The sequence below is a fragment of the Peromyscus maniculatus genome, chromosome 19, assembly GCF_049852395.1.
Source record: "Peromyscus maniculatus bairdii isolate BWxNUB_F1_BW_parent chromosome 19, HU_Pman_BW_mat_3.1, whole genome shotgun sequence".
Lineage (NCBI taxonomy): Eukaryota > Metazoa > Chordata > Mammalia > Rodentia > Cricetidae > Peromyscus > Peromyscus maniculatus.
The window spans coordinates 33,066,977-33,089,732 of record NC_134870.1 but is presented as its reverse complement, the minus strand read 5'-3'; positions in this window follow the sequence as shown (position 1 = coordinate 33,089,732).

Genomic DNA, 22,756 nt, shown 5'->3' with positions numbered 1-22,756 from the left:
GTGGTAGAGTGACTACCTAGCATGTGTGAGGCCCAGAGTTCAAGCCCCAGTACTGTCAAGAATGACTTTGAATATTGAGTTATGTCTTAAGGTTTTCAAAATATTATTACATCAATATATCAGTTATCTACAGAGAAGACTGAGGTGATATCCGGTACCTTCTGTAGAATACAGTGATGGGAAGCTGATGATACCATATGATGGTAGAATTTAGACTGCTGCAGCTACACAGAAATAATATCATAACTGTATGTCAGATTTTAAAGCAGACACATGGAACAAAAACAATATAAAGACATCAAAAAGAAAAACATGAATGACAAATAGAAATGGAGATACACTGATTCAAATGATTAGGAAGGAGAAGAAGAGGGTGATGTATGAAATTAGGCTTTCTGGAAGCAGAATGAGAAACAAAAAAGGTGAACATTTAGTTTAGTAGCCAGGAGGAATAGGTGATGGTCACGACAGCCACATTTCTGTTGACATCAGATCTTGAAGTCTTTTCTAATATCATTTTATGGTGTAGATTCTGAATGGGAAAGAAGATAAGTTTCAATGGCTGCCATTTTACAAATAGAACTTACTCAACTGCAGCCTTTTCTGTTCTCCAGTCCATGTCAGGACAATGTGCCATATTACAGGACTTCAAGCATTTAAAACAAAACAAAACAAAACAAAACAAAACAAAACAAAACAACCCTTTTACTTTAATGTAGGTGTATATGAATGAATGTATATACTCATGTGTATGATGCTCAGAAGAAGGAGTTAGATACCTTGTCTCTGTAGTTACAGGAGAGTGAGAGCCTCCTGATATGGGTGCTGGGAACTGAACTCATGTCTTCATGATTGAGCAGCAAGTGATCTTAACCACTGAGACATCTGCCATCTCTTCAGCCTCAAGGGCCTTGGAATTTCTTCCTTTGTCAGTCTTAGTTGGAGGTCTTGCCTACAAGTCTCTGCTGGCTTTGTTCCTGTCTGCCACCATTCATGCCTTTTGGACTTCCCTCTTCTATGTTGTCTGCTCATGGTCTGCTTAAGACCTTGGAGATATCAGACACTGCCTCTGGAGGATGCCCTCATGGTGGTTCTGACTAGCTTTAAATGCAAAGCATACCCAAGGGGCTATTTTCTCCAATACTATCACATTGTACTCTTTCTTCTAATCCTGACCAACACTCTCCTGTTTTGTGGCCTGATTTTATGGAAAGAGATCCCATGGGAGTGTGCCTGGGCCCCTAACGACACTTCCTTCAGCTTATGGGTCCTACCACTGCCTTCTCAAGCCCTCGGCTCTCTCTGCCTTGGCACTTCTGACTTCTTTCTCATTTAGCCATTCTCATAGGAGTTCTATTTTCTCTAGCTTGTGCCTCACAGTCAATCCAATATGTCTATAGAAAATTGAACTTCACTGTGAACATGCTTAAAGCTTATTCCCATGGGTCTCTTTTGGACTATGAAGAGGACATATGGCTTGATAGTTGAGTACTTTATAAGTCTACCTACTAGCACACTTGAGCCTCAGCTCTGACACTCCTGGGAACTCACAGTAAAATGAAGCAGAACTGGATTTTGAAATTTTGTTTCTTGTAGCAACTTCTGATGATAGTCTTTAAAGCACTTCAACAAGGAATGTTCTATGAGGCTAGTACGGTACAAGCATATACCCTGCCAACTTTGAAACTCAATTTAGGGAGTGGCTTCTCAATAGTCACAGAAGGAAGTGACTAGTTCTAAATGATGCTCACTTTCATGAGATTACAAAAATTGTTACTGTATCTTATTTCTAGCTTAAGTGATGTGAAAATCACAGGAGGGCAAAGAAATCTTTTTGTTTTCTTGTTAAAATTCTTAGCAGTCATTTTCTTGAAAAATTCTGAACAGCATCCTTCTTAATAGCCGATCTAATTTCCTCCAGTCTCACTACTGATTGAGATGGAGGAGATTAATGGAACATGGCCAGGTTCATTCTTAGTGGGCAGTTGTGATAGATGGAATGCCACTGGCTGGACTACACTAGCTATTCCAACAACTCCTGTTTCTGACAATACACTGTCCAGCATATCGATTATGTTAACCTTTAGCTGTAAATCTGTGTCTGGAGTAGAGAATTGCAAAAAGGCTCATTTGTCAAGCACAACCTTAATCAAAGATTATAATTGGCATTAATGAATCCTCAGTCAAAGAACCTGCTTAGAGAACCAGTTAAAGATTGGTTTATGGCAGTGTATCCATCAGTCATCACCATCTGGAATGAAATCTGACTGCTGTGCAGGGAATCAAGGGAGGTGGTTTTGGAATTTTTCATTTTTTTTTTTTTGATAGACAGGTACCCACATTCATCATGAATTATGTTTGGATTGAGTAGATGACCTTTTGGCAAGACTTGGTTTGATCATCCCTTAATCTTTTCTCGTAGGAAATCCATTGAAGAGATAATTTAAACATTTTACAAAGAGGAAGCAGAGGGCCAGTTTAAATTTAATTCAAGAGTCATGTATTTGTCAATCAGGGCTTGTAGACATTTTACATGCATTATTTCACAAGTGAAATTAGATCTCACTCAACCTCTGCTTCCAAAGATCAATGTCAGCAGCACAGAGTGACCTTTTTTTTTTCTTACACCGGATTCCATTTTGTTTGTATCATTTGTACCTTAATTTCATTGCAATAGAGAACTATGCACTCTCTTCTGTTTTTATATCCTTTCTCTCGTAGTCAATATGTTATCCATGAGGCTAGGGCTCATGGGAGCCAGAAACTGTGACTTGCCCTTTATCCTTTCCCTCACTCCTGAAATAACAGTCAAGTTTCCTCCATCTCTGTAAGGAACACCTTCTCCACATCTTGTCCCACCTCCTTAAAAAGGTTACCAACAACCATATCAAAGTCAAAGAGAAGGAAAAAAATAGATCTCCCTGTCACAATGGCCTCTGGCCTTTATGTACAGCCTGCAGGGTCAAGGGGCCAAAGGTCAGATTATGTTGTCAAATGATCACTTCAACTTTATCACCGTAAATGTATTTCATTTTTGAAGCACTCTGATGTCTGCCTCTTTTATGTTTCTGCCTTTACTGTCCAAACAGTTCATCTCAAAATTTTATAATGCTTTGTTATCAACATTGGCTCTATTCCAAGAATTTGACAAATATTTTCTGATTTATTTTTAATCTTCACTTCATTGTACTTCCTTGACCTTGGGTTTCTGAGTAATTATTACTTTCACACTTATTGTAACTTATTCCTCCTTTTTAAATAACTTCTCGATTACAAATATAATTCATAAGGCCCAAAGGGGATGGCCTGTTCTGAAGTCCCAAAGCTTTTTTTCCCACCATCTTGAGCAGACATTTAAAGTTCTGAGTAATTTTAAGATTATGTTAGAAATTTTCACTGAAACAGTTGATCTGAGTGTGGACTATTGATTGCTCGAGACTGAGAGGGATGTTGGGGAACAGATACCAAAACATGATTACGTAGAAGGAATGAGCTCAAATTTGCCACATATGAGTGAGGCCTCTATGGTTTCTTATTGTTTATGTTGGAAGAACTTGAACAGTGGCATTTGACAGTTCAAAACATGAAGAAATGATAAAGCTAAGGAAAACACTAATTTAAGGTGATTAGTATATACTATAGACTGTATGCTTGTTGGCATATTACATTATATCTCATAGGCATATTCACTGAGTACATGCTACTAATAAAAAGAAACAGTTCTTTATTTGCTGGTAGATTCAATATCATGGGAAAATGTACTTCAAACATGCCTTCTTCTATCAAATAATTGTTAAACATTTAGATACTTGGGGAACATGGTGAAAGGTACAGATGAAACAATGTTACTAGAGAAAACTTGGTGTCTAGTATCATGGAATGTACATTCTGAGTCAGCATCAATCATCACTACATACTAAAAAAGGTCAGGATATTCGGCACAGATCCTGATCTCTTAAAGTGAAGAATTGCAAAGACGATATAAATGCTCATCTTTATAAATTAAAAAATAAGTTAAAGATGTATATTAAGGCATCTATGCACTCAAAATATATGCTATCTCTTGACTCAAAGCCAAGTTATCTGGGAAATTCATCTCTTCAGAGTGAAGCAGCATAAGTTGTTTCTGCACATACACTAAAATAAGTTGCTGTCTTGGAATGCTCAATTAGAGTATCTGGCAACAAGTATATACTTGCTGTACTTTTAGTGCTACCACTGGTACTTAGAATGTAAGAATAATTGTGACACATACCTATTGTGGAGTATTGTGCTACACAAAGAATAGCCACTTCATGTTACTTGCAGAACAATTGTACAGGGTAATCACAGGATCCCAGAATCACAAATGAGATTCTGAGAGTTAGATAATGTCTTTTTAGTATTAATGTCAGGCAGTGGCAGAATGTAAATTTAAACCAATGTCTCCAAAGTCTAGGCTTTGACTGCACCTCCTTTGTGCTAGACTTAATTTCTCAGGGCCATAACAGCCATATTGTTCAGTGTAGGTGTTCATAGGCTTCTTGAGTGTGGATGCATCCATATATGGGCTACTGCCTCCACTACTTCCCATAGTAAACTGTAAATTTCTAAGGCCCCTTGTTTTTAAACTCTCTGATGAAATGAAAAGCAAAACAACAACAACAACAAAACAAATTACCCAGTTGATGAGGGACGGTGCCATCATTAGGATCACCTTGTTATGGAAGGAAAGAAAATTCTTGTTCTTTCCATCAAACCACAGATTCATAGACATGGACAGAGAAAATTGCTAAAATGCTGTGAATATATTATTAAACCATATCATAATTAATTTAATTACAAATCACTTATTAGAATATGTTACTTCAAAATCCATTCTATCAATCCTGTGGTTAATACAGTCATTTTCTCCCCATGTGATTTTAAAAGTTTCCCTTGCTTAGATGGGAACATGAATTTTAAAAACAATCTGTGCATTGTCTTCTTTTTGAGAGAAAAATATTAGGTTTTATCACCATAATATCTAATACAAACCCCAAGTAAGACACATATCTTAACAATATCACCAATTATTATAAATCATGAATACTAAACACTATCAGTAATAAAAAGGCTCATTGCATACTAGTTAGTGGTTCTAGTTACTGAACATATTTTCATCCCATCATCAATTTTTGTTTGGGCTTTAATAGCAGTTAATAGTAGTTGAGATATACTTCATTATTAGGGCCAAATGAGACAAGAGTTTATTCAATTATTTGAGCAGCTGAAAAGCACAATATAGACGTTTTGTGATAATTTAATTTGCTTCATTGATTAGGTTCTGTTAACCACCCCTTCTCTTTAAAGTGACACAATGCAAACGTACAAAAATTATTAGCTATGATTTTTGCTAACAATTTCATGGATACATCTATACATCTCCCTCTGGCACAACAACCTTGAATCAAGGTCCTTCAGGAAGTATATTCTTATTTCATGTTAGCTTACATATATATAATGGATTTTGCTGTTGGGATTTAAAAACCTAATGGGAAGCAATTCGATAGAGAACACATTCTCTTTCCTTTCACTTCATTTGTATTTTGAGTATTGTTGCATCATGGTTATTCCAGTGAGAAGGAAATATGAAAGAAGGAACATGGTAAAAACAAAATACGAATGTAGCATGCATGAGACATGGACTCTAAGTTTGGGTGCAGGGGCTCATGACTGCTGAACATCAGCATAGCTATTTTGGGGAATTTGAGAACTTCGGAACTTCTGTTATATCCAAGCTTAGATGGCATTTGTAGTTTCTCATACTGTTTGAAAGATCATGAAAGTATTTGGAAAACTCTGGAACCCGAAGCGACATCTAAACTGAATGGGTTTCCATATAGACACCAAATATCTGATTGCTTTTCAGGGACCCTAACTTTGGAGTCTTGTCCCTTCCTTGCTCTGGAGCAGGAGAAGAAAGTCTACATGCTTCATTTTACAGTAAGCAATGACGGTGGAGAAGATAGGAAATCCTTTATGAGCACACATGAAGTTCTTCCAGGGAATCTGACTACATAGCCACAGGCTCTCCAAATGAACAGACCTTAGTAGAAATTCTGGCTCTGTCTCCATGCGGCTGCATCATCTTTTAGCCTCAATTTCCTTCTTTTTGTGAATTGAGGTTAATTGAACCAGTTCACTAATTGTAAGAAGTGAATTACACAAATTACACATCCAAGCATTTATTTCATTGACTGGCCTACATTAAGTGCTTAGTAATTGGTTTCTAAATCTTATAAGCTAGACTGATCCTTTTCAAGACATTCTCATCCACAATGTAGAAAAACACATAGAGCTCTCAGATTCTAAGATTCTGTTATTGATTCAAAACTGTAGCTCAGGAATCCTAGGTACAGGAATCAAATCCCGTAGTCATCTTACCTCTGCTAGAGACTCCTCAATTCCATTTCTTCATAAACATAGAAACATTGTAAACAGGAGTATATGGGTGAGTCTATGGCTGTGAAAATGGTTATGCTTAAAAAATAAGGGGAATGGTGGGTAATGCCCATTGATAACAGAAGGCAAGGGGGAGCACACTTATTTTCCACTCTCCATGGCTGGGCTTCTAAGCATCCCAGTCAACGCTCAAGCTATCTAATCTCATGAGATATCTGTCTTTTTTGCCCATCATCAGAGGGACACTACCTTCTATTGTTGGATTTATTACAGCAACTCCACGTAGTTAAAAAGGAGGTTTATTTTGGGGGTAACTTACAGCTAGTAAAGGGGTAGGTTACAGGAAAGGTGAGGTGCAGTCCAGCTGGGTTCTCTGGAGAATTCCACTCAGTCTGCCATCTAGCATCCAGGTCACCAGGAATCAAGAGAGCTGGCACATTCAGACACTCAGGTCTTAAGGGCTCCCATCTCGGCCCCGCCCCAGGGTCTGATCATAGGTAGGTGTGATAGTTACCCAAAGCCTCACTGGGGGTAGTACTTCCAGGTCAAAGCCGAAACACCTACCCACTACAACCTCCTATAACCTTGCTCTAGTTTCCCCCATCGTTTCTGGAAATCTGAGCCTAGTGTGTATGTAATTAGAGTTGTCTGCTTAGAGTTTTCCCTTACTCCTATTATTTTGGTAGATTCCTGTGTGTCCTTTAGTATCCAAATCTCACACCTTTGTTCAGTGAAGTTTTTTGCAAAAGTCTTCAGACTGATAGTCTATTCTTCATGTATGTATTTTGGAAGACACCAAATAAAACTAATAGACTTTCAAGGTTGAGAACCTATTATATGCTAAGTGCTATTTATGACATCTATCTGTCTATCTATCTATCTATCTATCTATCTATCTATCTATCTATCTATCTATCTATCTATCATCTATCATCTATCTGTCTGTCTACCTATCTATATGTATGTAAATTTAAATATGCAAATATAAATTTGTTAAGCAAGATCTATAATTTCTTTCATTTTAGGGAATAAAAAATAAAGTTTAGAAAATTTAATTTGTCTAGGGTGTGCTGGCTAGTTTTGTACCAACTTGACACAAGCTAGAGTCACTGGAGAGGAGGGAGCCTCAATTGAGGAAATGCCTTAATAAGATCAGGCTATAGGCAGGCTTGTAGGGAATTTTCTTAATTAGCGATTGATCAGGGAGGGGACAGCCCATTATGGGTAGAACTGTGCCTGGGAAGGTGGTCTTGGGTTCTATAAGAAAGCAGGCTGAGCAAGCCATGAAGAGCAAGCCAGTAAGCAGCACCCCTCCACAGGCTTCTGCCTCCAGATTCTTGTCCTGTTAGAGTCTGTTCTGATTTCCTTCAATGATAAACAGCGATATGGAAGTGTAAGCCAAATATACCCTTTCCTCCTCACTGTGCGTTTTGGTCATGCTGTTTTATTGAAGCAATAGAAATTCTAATTAAGACACAGGGTCACACACAAAGGAAGAAAAGATCTGCTCTAATGTTTGTACACTTACCCACCAGGGTCATAGTTGTTTGATGGCATGATATTCCTTCTATAATGCCGAGAGTTAATGTTTTATTTCTCTTGAGGGTATTCCTTGGCACATAGTAGGAACTTAATAATTGTTTACTGAATAAATGTTTTTATGAATACCAAATAGATATTTATCAAATGAGTAATTGCTAATCAGGATCAGTTATATTTAGTTGATTGGCATACAGCATTTTTCATTACTGAAGTATAATAATGGCACTCAATTTCACAGTTTGAATTATTTTTTTCATGAATTTTCTTGGCAAAAATTATGTCTCAGAAATAAATAATTATAAGTTCCATGGATTTTAGTATTTAACTCATGCTGTTAAATAATGTCTAATTTGTTAACTGCAGAGATTTCTTATTTTCTCTGCTTCGTTAATTGAAGGCCTTTATATATGTGCAAAGAGATGATGCAGTTTTTCCATTTGTGAAGAACTAAATGAGCATCTATCCATGTTTTCAAGAAGTTGTAATCATTGATTTGTAACAAAGAATCAAATTACACCATATAATTATGAGACTAACTTTTTCCTCTTTGTACTTAAGCTTCCAGGTATATTTGAGATCTTATTGTTAGATTTGGACTTATGAACTTGATTTAAATATTTGCACAGACTTTACCTATGAAAGTACTATGAAAATGAGAGCACTATTCTTTGGGATAAATCAGATTTCATTGAATTAGTATTGGTCAATACATTTGGAGCAAAAATAATTTTCTTATTGAATTTCAGAAATCATTAATCTAAAGACATGCCTCATACCATCTTCTGACTTTACTTAAGAGATATTAGATTAGGAAAATGGGTAGGAACGTTATCAGGGAAGGAAGTGTAGGTTCACATTAATTATGGAGGTGTCTTCATTTTTATCAAGGTTAGCTTTAAAATCAATAGTGGTCTATAATGATCAAATTAGGTAAAAACAAATATTGAAACTGGAAGAGACTGATTTGAGTAGAACTTTTTGGTTCTTACCTTCTCAATTTTTGAATGTTTTATCTTCTCATTTCGTGTTTAATTGGTTCAAGCAGAACAAAATAAAACAAGCTCATCAACATGGTAGTGATTTAGATCGCACAATAAAAATGATCTTTTCCAGCTTCCTTCTCTTTTGCTTTCCAACCATTAGGTCCCATTTACCTGCACTCCTTTTAGCAATGAGTGCTTGTGCTAATGAAGTAGAAAGATCTATGAACAGCTTTTAAAGAAACATTTACCTTCCTTGTTGAAAACTAGATAGCTGTTGTTGTGCCTTTATACCCCTATTTCTGTCTGGACCTTGCAAAGGATGTCCACAGATGTAGCAGATTATTTAGTGTTGGCATGCCAAGCATGAAGAGAAAGGTCATCACATTAAGAGTGCTAGGGTAGACCAGAGAAAGAACATGGGTTCTTGGTAAGCAACTGAACCAGGGCCAGAAGCTGCTGTCATGGCTTCCTATTAGGTAAGGACAAATGATTTATTTGTTTAAGCCATCACAAAGGGATCTGCTATCACTTCCAGTCAAAAAGTTAACATATAGAATTCATGAGGAAGCCTAGAAGCACTGGAGGGGAACATTATGGAGGAAACAAACCTATTCCTTTTATTCTCAGAGAGGTGCTATTTGGTTCTCACTTGGTGCCACATCAAGATGAGAATGATACAAGAACAACCTTATGACACTTCCTTAGAAACTTGTCAGCCCATCATGGTTAGTGACTGAGTAATGTAGCAAGAATCTTAAAAGGTCTTATTAATAAATCAAACCTGATGCCAGTTATTGGAGTGAATACTGGAAGATTAGAGAAGCAGAACAAGCCACAGCTACCTCACCTTGCCATTTCCTCAGCTGATCCTTTTTCCTCAAACTGGAAGCCTCTGTGTCCTCATCTGAATGGGTCTCAGCTGAACTGTTGCTCAAAAGCCTAAAAGCTTAACCAGGCTCTAGTTCCTGGTCCTCACACCTTATATACCTTTCTGCTTCCTGCCATCACTTCCTGAGATTAAAGGCATGACTCACCATGCCCGGCTGTTTCCAATGTAGCTTTGAACTCACAGAGATCCAGATGGATCTCTGCCCCTGGAATGCGAGGATTAAAGGTGTGTGTTACCACTGCCTAACCTCTATGTTTAATATTATGGCTGTTCTGTTCTCTGACCCCAAGAAAAGTTTATTGGGGTGCACAATATATCAACCACATTGGATGTAGCATGAATCTAAAAAGTTCTTATTAATAAAAACAAATCTGGAAGGGCTGGAAAGATGGCTCAGAGGTTAAGAGCACCGACTGCTCTTCCAGATATCCTGAGTTCAATTCCCAGCACCCACAAGGTGGCTCACAACCATCTGTACTGTAATGAGATCTGGAGCTCTCTTCTGTGTACATAATAAATAAATAAATCTAAAACAAAAACAAAAACAAACAAACAAACAAACAAAAAAAAACCAAAAATCAAATCTGGAGCTGGGTATTGGGGTGAATGTTGGAAGATCAGAGAAGCAGAACAATCCACAGCCAACTCACCCTGCCAATTCCTCAGCTGATCTTGTTTCCTCAGACTGGAAGCCTCTGAGTCCTCATCCAAATGGATCTCAGCTGAACTGCTGCTCAAAAGCCTAAAAGCTTAACCAGGCTCTAGTTCCTGGTTTTCATGTCTTATTTACCTTTCTGCTTCCTGCCATCACTTCCTGGGATTAGAGGTGAGCGTCACCATGCCCGGCTGTTTCCAGTGTGGCTTTGAACTTGCAGAGATCCAGATGGATCTCTGCCTTCCAAGTGATAGGATTAAAGGCGTGTGTGTCACCATTTTCTGGCCTCTAGGTCTATCTAGTGGCTGTTGTGTTCTCTGACCCCAGATAAGTTTATTAGGGTGTACAGTATTTTGGGGAACACAATATCACCACAGAGTAAGAAGTCATCTTGGAGAATTCCTTCTTCATTTCTTGAGGGGAATGTGTCTGGGGATGGGGAGTGCAGAAGTCCTGGTGGCTCACTCTTGTTTAACTATTGTCTGTTCCTATGAGGCTTCCTGAAAATGTCCCCTTGCCTTTCTTTTTAATTCAAAAAATAAGTTATTGAGCAATAGCAAAAGCAAACACAATCCCCCACTTCCCTCTTGCTGTTTATATCTTGGTGAGAGAGGTGAGTATAACTCAAATTGTAAAAATGAGTGCACTTTTAGAAGCAAGAGTAGGTGCTCTGATGTGCAGGGGACAGGTCTAAGAGCACAAACAACATGGACATCTGCAATTGTGATGCTGCAAATGGGGAGATAATTCTTCTGAAAATGACATTTGAGCAACTATGAAGCTAAGGTTGTTGTTGTAAGTTGTCATAGCTCAGTGTCAGCTAAACATAGAAAAGGAGAGGAGAGCTTTCACAGATGAAGGGAGAGCATGTACTCAGGACTGAAGGAAGAAAGGATCCTAGTACACTGAAGTATCTCAAAGATCACTTGGAAATGCTGAGCACAAGGGGAGGAGACCAGAATCCAGAGTCTATAGGACATTATCAATCTTGAAGTGGTTTGTCTTCAGCCAAAGATGATGACAAGCCATGGAAGAATTCAAGTCAGAGAGTCATGAATACTTTAGTGTTTTGAAAAGACCAATCTTGCTGCATCATGGAAAAATGACCAGTGGGGAACGATTCTAAATGCAGTCATATAATTAAGAATTTATTTACTTGATTCAAGCCAGAGATAATGGCAGTTAGATGAAGACAGTTTTGTTGCTGGCAGTTGTGATGCTATTATGGGTGGGAACCTGTGAAACATTTGATAACTGTGTTTAGGAGGCAGACAAACACAGACTGAATGGTTATCAAGGATATGGACTGTGTAAAAAAGGACCTACCAAGGATTACCCCTCCATTCTTCAATATACCCTGCTTGCTCCTTGAATGAACCCTGATTCTCTTCTCTCAGGTTGGAAAGACCCAAGAACTGGGGCAGGATACTACATTTTCACTCTTAGACTCACCCATGATGTTTGGATGGGCTTAAGAGGTTTATGGCTCTTGGACAACGATAACAGGATGGAAAAAGTTGTGATCACCTCTAGTAGTCATTTTATCATTACCAATGACAGTATTAGTTACCTGTCTGTTGCTTTGAGAAAACAGCATGACCAAGGCAACCTATAGAAGAAAAAGGTTTATTTGCACTTACTATGTTAGAGGGATAAGTGTTCATGTTGGTGACAGGCACAGCAAGAGGAATTAGAAGCTGAGCTACAAGCATGAACAGAGAGAGCAAGCTAGGAGTAGTCAGCCTTTTCAATCTCCAAGCTGCCCCCCGTGATACACTTACATCAGCAAGGCTGCATCACCTACATCTCCCCAGACAGCACCACTAACTGGGGGCCAGTGTTCAAGTGCCCTAGACTATGGGGAACATTCTCCTTCACGTCACCAGTACATTTCAATTTGTCCTGCTTACCTTCCTGATGTCTTTGACTAACAGATTCCTAGCTGACATGGAAGATTTCAGGATACATCTCACTGTGGCTCCTTACTCTTTTGAGACTGTATTATCTGAAGTCTGTTACTGCTTCCCTCTTCAAATTCTAGCTTTGCTGAAGATACCGTGGCCCTGACCTACAGCACAGCACACATTTGGATCAATATAATAAAGTCCCTTTCCCCATTATTTCTTCTGGGAGGAAACCTGTATTTAGGAAATGATTGCCTTTTTTCCATAAATATTATTTTTCATAAGTTTAAATTTTAAGATATACTTAAGAAGTAATAGAAAGTTTCCCTATACTCCCACAGATGGTTGCTTCTATTATTATTACCTTATATTATCCATATTCATAGTATCATGCAGAAAAATGAGCTCACACAGTTAAAATTGGGAGAAGAAAATTCTGTAAGTGAATAACCGCCACCAGGAAACCTATCACTATCCTAGAAACCTTGTGAACCACAAGGGGATTTGATCCCAGTTCACAGAGGGAGCCTGGGACAGCAGTATTTACCTAGACTCTGAGGAGCCTGAGATGCCCATAGAAGGGCCCTGAAAGGCCATAGAAGCGCTGTGCTTACAAGGCAGTAGCCTTGCAGAGTTAGGAAAGAACCAGTTCCCTTGAGCCTCATTTTCTCACCACAGAGTTTTCAATGTCATAGTAACAAAAACACTGCAAGGCCATGCCAATTTTATTTTCTTCAACACAGCTCCCTAAATTGGAGTGGCAGGCTAGAGGCCAGGTTGCTCTGTGGATACATTTCCAGCACCAATGCTACTGAGGTATGCCAGTTGAACAGAAATAAGTGAGCATGAACTCAATAAAAGATAGCAGAGGTGCAGCTGTGACCTCATTTCTACCTGGGAAAATCTGCTGCTCTTGAAGCTGCTGTTGGCTCCATAGGGCTGGACATTCCCCTGCCCACACACTTTAGGAAGCTCTAGTTCCACTCTATCAGTGGGGGTGCGAGTGGGGAGTGACTGCATCTACCACTGAGAACACAGATCCTGTTTCTTGCCAGGGTCAGTATCTATTAGACCACAGCCCAGGAATGCTTACAATCAATTTATTTGCTTTTCATTTAGTCTTTCAGCCCTGACACTGCTGGTCTTCCTTTCTGGGGTAGGGAGATAAGTTCACACAGGAAAATGCAGGTCTTCAGAAATTATCAATGCTTTGAAACTAGAATCAGTTGCTCTCTCCATTGACAGAATAACACACATCACCTGCCCAGAGCAAGAAGCAGAGTGCTCTCTCAAAAAGGGCCAGATGGGTTTGTCAATAATTTACTGTGACAGTGTAGAAATAGCCAGGCTCTAGGAGAAGAGGGCCAGGTCTCTGATGCTCATTTTGCAATTACATCCTCTCTAAATCTTATTCTTAGCAGCTATTAGTTTTAAAGCCCACAAAATGGAACAGACCTGCTCGACTATCTTTAGTCAAAAATCATTCTCTTCCCATTCTGAAACAATTTAGTGCATTATCTTAGGTTGTGAATAGGAGAAGGGGAGGCTGAACATTCTCACTGAATGATGCTGCTGATGCAATAGGCAAAGTTAGCGAACCTATTCCTCAGGCTCTCCTGGGAAGAGGCTCTAGGAGCTGTCAGTCTTCCACAACTTACAAACAAGTACGTGAGTGTGTATGTGTGTGTGTGTGTGTGTGTGTGTGTGTGTGTGTGTGTGTGTGTGTGTGTGTTTGTGTGTGTGTATGTTATGATATATATATATATATATATATATATATATATATATATATATATTGATTAATCCAATAAGTCTCTTGATGCCTTTGCAATGCAAATGTAAGCTTGACTTCTTCTGAGTCTTTCAGAGTCTTCAGTTGTTAATATTAGCTCTGCAGGAATTACGAATGTTAACACTGGAAAATTAATTCATAGGATGTTTGTGTTGTGGCCTTCTAGGACTGTCTAACTTAGTCCTTGTGCTCTGGAGACCAATAAACAATTTCAGGGAGGTTAAGTGATTTGCTAGGTCACCAAGATACTGTGAGGCATAAAGGAGACGAGAGAATGCATTTGTCAGTGCAGGGAACTGCTCTCTACTAGTTTCCATCACGTCACTTTTAACCCAATGGCAGCCAGAGGACCCGTAGATGCTCTGCATTTTTCCATTTTCTCATCAGTGGCTGAGCCTCAGCTAAGACAGATGAAAGTTGGAATGAAAAATTCCTCTTTTCCCATTATGTTTGTAGCATAGGAGAAGTTCGTTAAATGGATGAGTAACTGTATATGTGCATATGTGTGTCATGTGTTGTGTGTGTGTAGGGGGGGATATTTTGCAGCTTTACCAGTCTCAAAGCACTCTTATTTGTGTAATAGCCCAACACCCAGCAATTATTTTCAGATTATGTTAATGTGTTGCTTCCCCACCCACCCACCCAAAGCACTTCACTTGTGGATTTTGCAATCTGTTTACATGTGATGCTAAAATGGGAAAGCTATTATTAGCTGGGAACTTGGCAACGTTAGCTAGAGAGGGCTTTCTATGACTTGCATATTGTAAGCTAAGCAAGGCCAAGTGTAAGAGCATAAACTCTCTCATCTCTGTGCCATCCCAACTTGTACTTCTCCCATCTATTCTTCCTTCTGTACTCCTAGAATGCGAGGAACGCGATAACTGGTTGGCTCTGAGGGATTTATTGTATTTGTGGGCCAGTTCAGAATTTTTTGTATCAAGGCCCAAGGCACCTCCGAAAACAAGCCTATGGTTACAACTCTAGATTACAGACAACAGTACCCTTGCTCTGCTCTGAGGAGAAGGGCTATTTCACTCTCTTCTTCATCCCAAGAGCTTAGTGAGGACACAATGAGTATGATGATAAAATGATGGAGTTGTCTTTAGTCATGTCTAAAAATGAAAATAAATCCAGATCTATAATTAACTATGTAAATTTCAGTCTACGGCCATACCATGCTGAACGTGCCCAATCTCGTCTGATCTCAAACATTAACTATGTAAATTTCAAAACAAAGCTGATCTGCACCTAAGGCTCAGGTATAATTGTTGGGGATGGTTAGTGTAAAAAGAGTCAGAAGAAGAGGAAATTTGCTGTGAGATTGTGTCTCCTAGAAGTATTAGAGAAATGACATCCATGAAGTCTTAACAACATGACTGCCTAAGCATGACCTGAGCAAGGGATATCAATAGGTATGCTAAGCATGGGAAGCTGATAAGGCCTCAAGCCTAGACAAAGAACTACAGACAACCAAGGGATGCTGAGAACAGGAGAAATACCTTTTCCCAAGGAAGAGCACAATAATTGGCCATCCAATACCAAATGGTCAGCTCAGAAAACATATGTATAAGTAACATTTTACAGATTGAACAGGTTGTATTTATATATTTAGGAACACACACACACACACACACACACACACACACACACACACACACGTAACAAGAAATAAAGAAAATGAGGCCATGAATTTGAAAGAAGACAAGGGAAGTAGTACATGAGACAGTTTGGAGGGAGGAAAGGGAAGGGGGAAATGATGTAATTATATTACAGTTCCAACTTTTTTAAAAGTACTCAGAGCATCAGGGAGCATCATAGCTCAGTGCTATTTAAATCTAAAATAATACCATTGGTAGAGACCATAAGCAAAATTGAATAGTACCAGTCTGGCAAGATAAATATTACTTGTAAGAAAAACTCAACACGAAGTTTGAAAGGAAGCACTGTGAAGGAGATTGAGAACTGTATAGTAAAGGTTAATATTTATGTGTTTAAAAAAACTTTAAAAAAATCAATGAGAGATAATGAAAATCCCCCCCAAAAGAAAAAAAAATGTGATAAGAACACAAGCAAGAAGTTCTCTTAGAAAATATTCAAATGCTAATTAAATGAAAAAAGTCACCAAATGTTACTTGTAAATAAAATCACCATATTCAATGAATGAAGTCAGACACAGTACAGCAAACATCACGTGCTTTTCTAATTTGTAGATGCTAGATATTCTGTAGATTCATAAAACCTTGTATTACATGAAGGCAGGAGACAGGTGAATGAAGATTGAAGTCAATGGGACAAAAGAGGTGAAAGGGCAAGGCATGGGTGCATGGAATATTCAAGAAGTTCGTTTTTCACAGTATAGCACCATATATAATGAATACGGCAATAAAAACATACTTGTTTTCTCTGTCTCTTAGCCTAGGAGAAATAGACAGATATTAGACATCCAAGAGTCTTAGGCCAACATCAGTTTCATATACTCAGCTCAACTATCAGGAAAAATTTTAAGTATGTACTGCAATTATAGAAGTTCAGGGTCTTTTTTTTTTTTTGCGGGGGTGGGGTGGGGTGGAGTGTCTTGTAACAGAACATATTTACAAATGGGTAGTTTAGTTTTTAATTGCACTTTATTTTGCTGGGTAGTTTGTTTATATCTTACCATTTGCAGATGCACCAGGTGAGAAATATCTCCTAAGGAGTTTTTTGAACATGGCAGTATATGGAAAAACCATATTTATTGTTTCAGACATTTAAAAGTGGTCCCTCTGTTCCACACATACTTGAGTTGGGAAGCCATGGGATGATGCAGCCATGGGACAACTTCGTTAAAATCTTGGCCCAAATTGAGCAGTTTTAACAACTTAATCTCAAATATGCAGATTATTATGGTCAAGTTAAGTATCTACTTCAATCTTGAACACTATAGCTTGATTTAAATTTATTTACGTCAACATTTTGATTCACACACACTGACGTCAGAACTGTGAACAATCATTATGAATAAATTTTTCACTGTCAATGAAAATCAAATAACACGCATTGCACGTTGTAACTGCAATGCAGAAAATGCTCAAAAAGTGATACCTAATCCTTATTTAAGATAAACAGATCAGTGTACTAGAGAGAGAATCATGTCTAGTTATGACAACTGACAAGGTACTAAATATCAAAGTTTCCTAGACTAATTTATTCCCACCACCTATCAGAAGTTATTAAGTTGCCAACAAGTAAACCTGTAAGTTGTCACAATGCCTTTTCAGAGATTAAAAAATATATATAAGATACATTGTGTGTATATGTGTTGAATGCATTTTTTTTAAATTGTGTTTTATTTTGCAAGGTCATTATAATATCAAGCTCCTTTCAGTTACTGTAAGTAACTGGGTGACAAGACAGTCTACACGCACACACTGCTCATTAGAAATTAGAACAGTACATTCAAGAAGCAAAGAAGAGTGCATCTGTTTGCTAAGGAAGAACAGCAAAGTCTTCCTCAAGAGTGATCATTCACAGAACAAACTCATGTCAAAGGATGAAAGTGCCAACAGAGACTGAGACAGTGACAGCAGCACATGGTTTATTACTTCCTGTGTCTAGTCTTTAAAACCGTGTGCCAGACTTAAGTGCAAACTTCTGAATCAACGGAATTATATTATAAGCATGCTTTAAATGTACTTATTTATTTTTGAGAAAAGGTCTCAGTCTGTAGTCCAGGCTGGACTCAAACTTGTGACCATTCTGCCTAAGTCTCGAATGGTGGAGCCTTTTGGTAGCAACACTCTCAGACAGGTTTATTTCTTTCTAAACTTGCATTTTTCTTTACGCACTCATATACTGTATTTTATTTGACTTTCCATCGCTCTACTGAGAAATAAAAATGATATAAATTTAAGGCACATGACATGATATTTTGATGTATGTAGATGTCATGACACAGTTGCCACAAACAAGTGAATTCTAAATTTATTACCTCATGTAGTTACCTTTTGTGTATGTGAAAGGATAGATGTATTACTCTCTTGACAAATCTGAAGTCTCTAACATAGTACTGTTATCAACAGTTAGATGACCAGTCCTGTGGCCTCCGGAATATCCTACATACCTGAAGCTCTGCACCCTCTGAGCACAACCTACCTTTTTCTTTTTTTATAATTTTTTATTTAAAAAAATTCTTTCCTTTTACATACTAACCCCTGTTCCCCTTCCCGCCTCTTCTCCTGCTCCCTCCACACCTCCCTTCCCACCTCCATCCCCTCCTCATAAAGGGAAAGGCCTCCCTTGTGTGGTCAACACTGAGCACAACCTTTCCAATTGCCCTACACCTTACAGTCTCTGCCCATTACCATTCTACTTTCCATCAGAGCAAAGACGACAGCACCAGGAACCAACGGTGTTGGGAAGACTGGATATCCTCATATGGAAGAATAAAACTAGATCTCCACCTCTCTCCTTATGTAAAACCAACTTGAGGGGTCAGAGAGGTGGCTCAGTGGTCCAATTATCTATTTTTGTTGTCTATGATTTTGGGGGGAGCATATACAAAATTACTTGCCAAGACTAATGTAAATTATCTTCCCCCCCTTTATTTCCTTCTAGGAGTTTGCCAGTTTTACATTTTGAGGTTTTATCTATCTATCTATCTATCTATCTATCTATCTATCTATCTATCTATCTATCTATCTATCTATCTATCTATCTATACATACCCTCACTGCAGTTTACCCTCTCTTCTCTCCCCCAGTCCCTTCCCTGCCACCTCCCCCTACCTGCCCCATGTACTCCTCCTCCATTTCTTTTCAGAAAAGGGCAGGCCTCCCATTGATATCAACAAAACAGGGCACATCAAATTGCAGGAACACTAAGCACTTCCCCTTGCGTTAAGGCTGAACAAGGCAACCCAGTATGAGGAATAGCATCCTGATAACAGGCAACAGAGTCAGAGACAGCTCCTGCTCCCACTGTTAGGAATTCCACAAAAAGACCAAGCTACACAACTGTAACGCACGCAGAATGCTTAGGTCAGTCCCATGCAGGCTCCCTGGTTGTCAGTTCAGTCTCTGTGAGCCCTTATGAGTCTAGGTTATTGATTCTGTGGGTTTTCTTGTGGTGTCCTTGATGCCTCTGACTCTTACAATCCTCTCTCCCCTTCTTCTGCAGGGTTCCCAGAGCTCTGCCTAATGTTTGGCTGTGGGTCTACATCTATTTCCATCAGTTGCTGCATGAAGCTTCTCCAATGACAGTTGGGCTAAGCACCAATCTATAAGCATATCAGAATATCCTTAGACATCATTACATTGACTTTTTTTTTCTTTTCTTTTTCTGCCAGTTGTGTTTGGTTCTATCCCAAGTCCCTGGGCCATGCAGCTTCTGAGTCCTGATACACAAGGCAGTGTCAGGGATGGGCTCACTCTCATATCATGGGTCTCAGGCTGAACTACTCATGGGTTGGCCACTCCAATCATTTCTGTACTACCCTTACCCCCAGCACATGCTATAGGCAGGGAAGACTGTAGGTCAAAGGTTATATGGCTAAAATGGTATCCCAATCCCTCCGCTGAAAGTCTTGCCTGGTCACAGGAGATGACCAATATAGGCTATATATTTGCCATTGCTAGGAGTCTTAGCTGAGGTCATCCTTGTAGATTCCTAGGAGTTACCCTTGCACTAGGTTTCTACCTCACCCAGAAATGCCCCCTCTTTTCCAGTCATGTCTTTGAGTGCTATCTCCCTCCACCCCCAAAACCTGATCCCTCCTGTTCTCATCCCCAGCTCTCCCCAGTCCAGAAATCTATTCTATTTCCCCTTCCCAGGGAGATCTGAGCATACCCCCTTGAGCCCTCCTTCTTCCTTTTTTTTTAATATAAATATAGTATGACCTAAGAATGCAGTTTTATTCTTCTGCTTCTGGACAGTTTCCTCGTTATTGCTGATGAAGGGCTTGTGCTTTCCTGTGGGTACTTGGCATTTGTTGTAATCTGGAGATAGAGTTTCTAAAACAAATATTCCAAGGAGGCAAATGATCAGTGGGCATTTGGCTCCCAGCTGCTGGTCCCAAGGGAAGTTCTGGGAACTTTAGGAGGTGGTATCAAGATGGAGAAAATATTGTAGGTCACTGGGCATGAGACATCTTTAGCAATACTTTGTTCCTGGCTCCTTCCTGTTTCCCTCTCTGTTTCCTGTCCACTTCACTCCCCACAATGTTATTTCTAAATACATGGAGTTAAGCAACCATACACTAAACCTTTTGTGATTTAAGTAAAAACAAATTCTTCCTTCTAACTTCTTCTTTAAAGTATTTTCATAATAGTGATGCAAAGCTAACTAATGGACCTTTCTTGTTGAAGACCATTTTGACTGTGAATATGCAAATTGATTTGAGTGTTCTCTATTCTGTTCCATTGATATATGTATTTCTTTATATACTATCAGCTCCCTGTCTTTATTCCAGTAGTTTTGGAACAAATTTTGGAGTCAGAAGATGTGACACGTCTAGCTTTGTTCTGGTTCTAGAACTGTTTGGCCATTTTGGATCTACACCATTCTGCGATTAAATTGGGCATATATTTTGTCTTTATTCTGGTGTTGTGTAGAGAAAGAGAAATTTTCGCTCAAATATTTGGATATTTTTCTCTTGCTGCTTTAAACATTCTCTGATTTCTGAAAATTTTATTAAGGTATGTCTCGGTGTACTCTTACATGAGTTGCTTCTGCTTAGCAATTTCATACTGCCATGAAACTGGATCTTCACATTCCTACCAAGACTTGTGATGTTTTGAATAAGCTCTCAGCTTATTTCTTTGAATAAGCTCTCAACCTGTGTCTTTCTGTTATGAATGTCTGTGGGTGCCACAGTTTCTTGACTGGTCTTCTTGCTGATGTCTTATAAATCACACAGACTTTCTGCACTCTTCTTCAATTTTTAAATTTAATTCCATTTTTTTGGGGGAGAATTTTGTACATTTCTAACCCTCTTTCTCCCTCCAACTCTAACAATGTTCTCCCACTCCCTCTCAAATAATTGATCTCTTATCTAATTTTTATTGTTATACACACATATACACACAGAAATTGATAAATCTTGCTAAGTCTATTAAATCTTGACTGTATATATATGTGTTTATAGCTGACCACTTGGGGTCAGGTAACCTGTCAGGGATCTTTCCCTTGGGAAAAATAGGTTGTTCTTCTCTTGGCAGCTTATGATTGCCTGTAACTTTTCATTTATGGGTGGAACCTTGTAAGAGTCCCCTTTCCAGATTGGCATGTCAGTTAATGTTGTTATTATGCAGGTCTTGTTTAGGCAACCATATTGTTGATATTTCCTGGGTACATCTTCTTGTCATGTATAGATGACACGAGATCACAGTAGATGATGTCCTGGTTGTCTGGCTCTTACAGTCTTTCTGCTCCCTCTTTTAAGATATTCCCTGTGTTTTGGGTATGAGGTTTGTGTGTTGTAGACCTGTCAGTAGGTGTTAAACACCCCATAGCCAGCTATGTGCATTTTTATCAGTTGTGGAATTCTGTAATGGTTTCTGCCTACCATAAGAAGAAGCCTCTTTGGTGAGGAGTGAGAGCCCCCCACTCATCAGTGGGCAGAAGGAGAAGTATTTAGAAAACAGTTAAATTATACTTGTTTAAAAGGGTCATAATGGCTGGTGTTCTGCTAGGTTTCCTGACCGCATCAGCTATGGGCAGTTGGCTAGGTTTAGAGTATCAAGCATGAATTCCCTTTTATTTAGTGGGCTTTAAATCCAATTAGGTGGTTGTTGGTTACTCCATGATATAATTGCCATTATTATACTCTTGGGAATATTTCACTATTTTGGTCATTGTGGTTCACAAGCTCTAAAGCTGAGTGGTACTATTGATTGCTATTCTCCCTTGGCAGCTAGCATAGCACCTTTAGAAACTATTAAAGCTATTCCTTGGGGAGGAGGCTGCCAGGTTAGTTCCAGTTGGATTTCCTCAAGTTCTGTGTCCCAAGTGTGCAGTTCTTTAGCAATGGGGCCTTACCTGAAGGTTCTCAGATGCAACCAAGGGCAATGATAATAAAGTATATTGTTTAGGGAGTGTCTTGGACCCCCTGTCAGCAACTGGAAAGGAGATCTTCCATGCCTGAAGCAAGGGTTTTTGTTACATAGTCCGTGGCTCTTGTAGGTGCATTTTCACCCAAGTGGCATGACTTCAGTTAAGCCATATATATATATATATATATATATATATATATATATATATATATAGTTTTCCTATGATTTCTCCCAAGGTCCTTAGTACTGTTTATCCTTCCTCCTTCCCTTTCTCTCTGTATTGCCTTTCTTTGAGCCCCCCAAGTTACCTCCTCTCCCATTTTTCCCATTTCCCCTTTTGTTACACTTGTCCTACAATTTCTTTTTCTTCTTAGACTTAACTCTTAGAGTCTGTTTTGAAACTTTCTATTATATTTTCCACATACTTAATTTGTTCTTCAGCTCAGAATTTGTCTAGTTTTTCCCCCTTAGATACTTATCTATTTTGTCTTTTTGAGACAGGGTTCAAGTACGAAAGGCTGGCCATAAGCTTCACAAATTG